This window comes from Myripristis murdjan, chromosome 17 (assembly GCF_902150065.1).
Source record: "Myripristis murdjan chromosome 17, fMyrMur1.1, whole genome shotgun sequence".
NCBI classification, from domain to species: Eukaryota; Metazoa; Chordata; class Actinopteri; order Holocentriformes; family Holocentridae; genus Myripristis; species Myripristis murdjan.
This window is the reverse complement of record NC_043996.1, coordinates 8203782-8210637: the sequence shown is the minus strand read 5'-3', so window position 1 is coordinate 8210637 and position 6856 is coordinate 8203782.

The window sequence follows — 6856 nt, the reverse complement described above, 5'->3', positions numbered from 1 at the left end:
TCATTGTCTAATGCAAGCTCAACAAGGACTGATATTGTAAACAGTTAAATAACGTGAAAAGGTTGTACTGTACAGGCCAGTGTCTCGCCTAAAACAGGCTCCCACTGCGCTCACCTCACAGGCCTTTATATTGGCTAAACATGGGCTCCTTTCAGAGCAACTCAACCAGCAGCAATTCAAAGTGAAGGGTTCTGGAAGCAGAAATATGAGGGGTTTTTTGGGGGGACAGGGTGATGTTTTGGGCGCAGCAGGAGTAGAAACTCAAGCTGAAGTTTAGATGGATGACGATCTTCCCAAACCGCAGAGAATTTAGCCTCGCCCTGCAACCAGCAGTCCGTGAAATGTGATGATTCTACTAGACATAAGAGACTACTAGATCTACTGTATGTCTGACCCAAGGAGATGCAGAGCTTGCTGCAGCTAAGTCCACAGATTGCACTGCTCTCATACAACGGGTCTCAATGAAGTGTTTCATTTCACACTTCATATAGAAAGCCAGAGATAAATCGAGTAAAATGTTATTAAAGCTACTGTGCTAAGACTTACCTTGGTGTTATATTTCAAATGATGATTGCAAAGTGCCTTCTGCACATCCACTGCAGTCGTGACTCCTCCTGCATGCAAGTAGCTAGCTAGATGTATACTAAAACATCATAAACATGCAGGGGAGACGTTGATAGAAATGCTAGAGCACATGAGATGCAGCTGTAGAGCAGAGCAAGAATGAGAGATGTTGTGTTTTAGGCAGAGCATGGACCTTTTTGAGGGCAGCCATCATTAATGTCATTAGTGACACCTGAGTTTACCCTGCTTTTCCATGTCAGAATGGCTGCTGTGAAAAATGGCTACTGATATGTAAAATTTTACTTCTGTTGTAGTTTCAGTGCAGCAACTTGGTGTCAGCTTCTTTACAGCACATAAGAGCATAAAATCTTGGTTGATATGCTAACCGGCATAACTTATCAAACTCTCTCAGGCTTATGTTAAAACCATGAAGAACCCTGAAAACCATGTGGGGGGAATATAAAAACAAATCCAGCCAGGGAACCCACAGCTCCAAAATGTTAACCAAACTGTAACACTCTATTAGCTATAGGTTATATCAATCGATGGAAAAAAGAAAAAATGCTGAGTTTCAGTGAGTTCCAGAGCCTTGCTCAAGGGCACATCAACTATAATAGAAACCTCTCATTCACTACCTTCACTCACTGGTTTGGGGATTTAAACTCATGACTTTCCAGTCACAAGCTCATCTTTCTAACCTTCAGGCCTCTGTCTGTCCTAAATGTGAGGAACTGTGTTCAGTGCAAATAATAAGCAACTAGTGTCAGCATCCTCCAGATACACTTTATGTTTTGTTCTGTCACTGATCACTATGAATGTCCATAATACATTGCAAATCAGTCTCTTCATCTTCTTTGACTAAGTACAAAATGTGTAAAAAAAAGTCAAATCTCTATCACACACACAGACACACACAGTTGACATCAACCCAGTCATTACTCCATGTGCTTTGGAGAAGGCCAAAATTTCAAAAACAAATCATAAAAATTGCCCAAACCACTTTTTCTCAATCTCTAAACACACTGCATCTGCATAAACTCATACAGGCACACACACACATGCAGACATATCTGTAAACATCCTCTCTATACAGAATGGGAATGGCCCTGGAGCGAGTGTGTTCCCAGCCTCACTTCAAAGCTCGCTGTGCCCCCCCCGCCCTCTCCTTCTCAAACACACACTCCACGTGGAGTGTGGAGGGAACCTCAGCATTACCATACAAACTAAACACTCCTTTTCACACTCCGGTGCAGCGTTTGACTAGTCTGCCACTTCCTACTACCTCACTGTACACACACAGCACACACACTGCATAAAGAGGATACAGGAAGCCAGCTCCATGGCCAAACAAACAAACCGTCTCTCTCCTACAGAGCTGTATAAGAAGAGCCTCTCAGCAGGGAGGAACTAAATCAAAACCACAGCAACAGGCAAGAAAATGGGTGGGGAGGGGAGGGGAGGGGAGAGGGACGAAGATGCATCCTATTATGTGACCTTAATGGGTTTGGGAAAGGAGAGGATGGCTCCTGAAATGGAGTACTGAGCCACTTTGTTGTCATTTAAGGTTGTGATATAGAGGCAATGGTGATGTGATCTTACTCTGGCCCCCACTGAGGGTGTGGTCACTCATCCCCATAGCAACAGAAGTTGGCCAGGTATCATGGGCTGCACTATGCAGCCAGTTTTCAGCTGCTGACCATCATCCTCTCCTGCCAGCTCTACAGACTGCACTGGTGACCTCTAGTTGGTCTGTTGGTAAGCAACTTTTACCTTGAAAGCCACTGGAGCTGGCAGACAACTGTGCAAAAAGGCCCTAATAGCCACCAATAACAGCCACTGACAACAGCCAATAAGCATTCAGACCAGTTACATTTTCCATTTGTGCCATAAAGCCACTCAGCAGATTTGTCCTGTAAAATGCAACTAAGGGACCAGCACAGACTGCCAGTCCTCTCAGCAATGGTCCTCTTTGTTAATGGTAACTATGCTAATGTCCAAAATTAATTAACTAATGATTTGTTGACATCAAAATACTTCAAGTAGCCTATAGCTGATTAACCAAATATCTGATTTTTGTCCATTTGATAGGCGATGTCTCAATCTGCCTTTCATTTGAGGACAAATTCAAGCTGCTTTTCTAAGGTTCACTCTGATCACAGCATGGAGACAGGTTGAGACTCAGTACTGATTCACATGAAAGACCAAAAGGACCTGGACTTTGTAAAAGCACCTAACAGTACACTAATATGTGGGCACTATATGGTCAGTGTGCTGCAAAGACTTCCAGTTTGGCTTTTTGAACTGATGACAATAGTTCCTGTCAACATTAGTCATCCACACTGCCTCAAGAAGTTGCTTGTTGAACCTTCCAGGACACATTGTGAAAGCCAAGCCATAGCTCAAGAAACATGGCTTTAAAAATTAACAGATTTCTCAGAAGTGTCCACTACGGTTACCCTTGAATTTGCATGTTAAGAGTTCAAAGTTCAGCTGGGAATCATGAAAAGTATTTGAATCCACCAGAATGAGAAAGAGGCATAGTACAGTTATGAATAAACCCTTTGCATCACATTTTTATTTGTACCCCTCCACCTGTCCCGCCATGCATGAACCTCTCAAATAGCTGTTTATTAATTTCCTAGAGCATTTTTTTTTCTCAATGAGCAGCTGCAGCAGCATGAATCTTACCTTCAATAACCTGCAGGGCAGCGGCCAACCAGCACAGCAGGACGAGATGCAGAGCAAGCGACCACCTGGACAGAGACACATCCGTGTTAACACACACACACGCACACACACACGCACACACACACACACACACACACACACACACACACACACACACACACACACACACACACACACACACACACACACACATACAGGGACATGTTAGGATTTTCAAAGATTTTAAAACTGGCCAAAAATGAATCTGTACTTGCAGATTGCATTCATTTGGAATTTATTGCCATGTGAGAATAGTTGCAAATAGCCTGAAACAGCGCGAGTATGTGTAGCCTATCTAACGTGCAAAATGTTGCGTTTATTAAGGTTAATTTAAGCCCGATCCGCCCTTCTCAGATGCAAAAGCTGTTTATTTTGCTTAATATTAAAATGATTTTACCTTTGAGTCATTGTAGCGCGCTAAGAAATGAGAATCCAGGTTTGGGAGTTATCCTCAAGTGCATGTGTGTGATGAAATTCTAGTCCTGAAATCCTCCGCTCCTCTTTCTCTGTCCGTGGTCCCCTCTCCTCTGGCCCGCTCTGCCGCCCTGCGCTCTCTGCAACTCTCTCTCTCTCTCTCTCTCTCTCTCTCTCTCTCTCTCTCTCTCTCTCTCTCTCTCTCTCTCCCCCAGTACAAAGGGTCTCTCAGTTCTTCGCTGACAGACCCACGAACTTGGGAAATTTGACTCCCTAAAAAAAAAAAAAACATAGTAAAAAAAAAAAAAAAGAAATGAAAATCCCCCTCTCATGGTCGACCGACGCCTTCGTTCTTAACCTCGCAATTTCAGTCAGTCTCTTCTTATAAAAAAAATCTCACCTCTCTCTCTCTCTCTCTCTCTCTCTCTCTCTCTCTCTCTCTCCCTCTCTCTCTCTCCCCCCCTCTCTCTTTCGCAAAATTATTTTTAATTTAGTGCTTTAACCATTCATTCATACGTTCATTCTTTCATTCAGGCTTTCTATCCTGCTGAGTGTCCACCTATATTGGCTGCTGTTCCCATCCAAAAAAAAAAAAAAAAAAAAAAAAAAAAAAAAGCTAGGCTGTGGAAAGGATGGAGATGATACGTTTGGATAAAAGAAAGAAAAATAAACAATTTTCATTGCTTCTCTTTTCTTTCATATGCGGCAGATTACTGTGGCAAATCTAGTACACCTGAAATCCCTTTTTAAATTAACCAGTGCAGCAAACTCAGAAGTCTAAAAGGTGTGATTACCTTCTGCTGGGAAGCATCAAAACCCACAAAAGGCGCCGTGAAATAGTTTCTTTCTGTTCATGTGGTAAAACTGATGCTACTGTTGTCTGACATCATTTTAACTAACTTGTTTCAATATATATTTGTTCATATATTTTTTCATTTATTATATTTTATGTAGCCTATATATTTCTTTCAGAAGTAATGTATTTTGTTTGTTTGTTTATTTTGCATGTTATTATGTGTATTGTTTGTTTAAATAAAACAAACAAACAAATAAACATGACTTGTTTCATTGTGTGAAGTCTATTTCATTTTTGCAGCAACAATTAAATGGTTGAGTGCCTTGCTCAAAGACACTCCATCTGTTCACTTTCTGTGTTTCATACTGATAACACCAGGAGGGATTTGCCTTTGGAGAAATGGCAAAAGTCTGATTACCTTTATGGAAAAGGAACTCATATTTATAGGTGGCATACAGGGCTTTCAGTGTATCTCGGCCATGTGACTGACGTTTAGTGTGTTTATCAGCATTTGTTGTCTGTTATTAATGCTCTGCACGCTTTAATCAGCCGAGCGAGAGCACACCCAAGCACACCCTGACGTCAGCACTGCCACTCTGAGAGAGGGAGGGAGGGAGATGTCTTGAAAACTGTGTACTGTATTTGCACAATAAGTTTGTAGAGACATCCCAAACATAACTGTTTTCTCATGCAGTTTCACTTGTTTCAGGAATTTTCAGGAAATAAGAGACCGCATCTTGGCACCAGACAAGAACCCAGAAAACACCCAGAAAATGTCACTTGTAGTCCACAGTGACTGAGAGGACTGCTACACTTTGTGTGTATAATGTATATAATGTTTATTTCATGTTATCTATTACTGGTACCTGGCTTGGCTGTATGAATCCATGAATCCTATTTCATATGTTTTCATTTCTTGTATCATGGTGTGTCTTTCATGTTTTTTGTTCCTTTTTTTTTTTTTTACTTTGTCATGTCTTTCTGTCCAGGCACCATGACCACAGGGATTTTCCAATTTTAGGATTCCTTTAATTTAAAGAGGGACTTGTCAGATCTCATGATTTGAAAATGAGTCAGTGCCTATCAGTGGATGGATGACTAGGTAATGTGCAGGAAAATAACTTTAAAGTGAAAGTAGCCACAGGGGTCAAGAGGGTCGGGGTTGCAGGGGGGCATGGAGTTATTCAGTGAAACTGGCCATGCTCTGATGTTAACTACTCACCATTAGCAGATGCTGGAATGATAATGGGTTCCCCTGCAAACCTGCCTCTCCTTTCCTTTCCTTTCCTTTCCTTTCCTTTCCTTTCCTTTCCTTTCCTCCTCTTTCCTCTCCTTACTCAATCATCAGTTACCACGTCTTAATCAAACTATCACACAGAGGCGTTTTGGTACATTACTGCATGTGCAGCTGATCTTAGTAAGTGAGTATAACCTGATTTGAAAGAAATGGTACATGATACAGATAAAACAGTGTTTCAGTCAAAGGGCCTCTGTACAGAGCAGGAGGCAGCAAGCTTGTCTCATGTTGATGACATCATATCTAAAAGCCCCTGTAGACAGATCCTAACCAGTCTCACAGTTGAACTGTGAAAATTACAAGCTTTTTTATGTCTTTTAGTTTGCTGGATCTGACTCTCATTCATTCAGCTTCTCACAGGAACACACACCCATGCCCTCACACAACAATACACACACACACACACACACACACACACACACATACACACACGCCCACCACATGGTACACATCACACACAAAAGTCCTCAAGAAACTCAAAACTTTCACATGGTAAATGAAACATGTAAAGTGGAAATCTTAAATCTTTTAAATCTTTTTTGGCCATATGTTTTATGAAGCTACAGTGCAAAAGCAGCAATTGTACATGTTTGGAACAAGCCTTGTTAAAAGTTTGGATGATAAAACCTGCCACATTTGCGCAGAGCTGAAGCTTCCACATATTCCTCGTGAACCCATCATTTTCCCTTCTCGTTTTTTTATATGATCTCTGTGCGAAAGTTTTTATTCAGTGACACTTTGTGGCCTTGTGTCTTTTTTATGTGGACCCTGGCTGCAAGACAAGATTCCCACTGGGCGAAACAATAAAGTGTCAAATTCAGTTAACTGCTCTGAATCTTAGTACCAGACTCTATCCCTTCAACTGAGCAAAGAGCGTATAGTTCTTCAGCATTTGGCTTTTTATAGACGGCTTAAAGACCAGCACGGAGCAGGGAGCAGAAGATGCAGGCAGCCTCGTTGTAGCTCAGACAGCAAGCGCTGATTCAGATCCAGAACATTGTTGCCCTGTGCGTGCTGACCCAGCTAACCACTCTGTGGGACAAACAGGAAGCCATTTA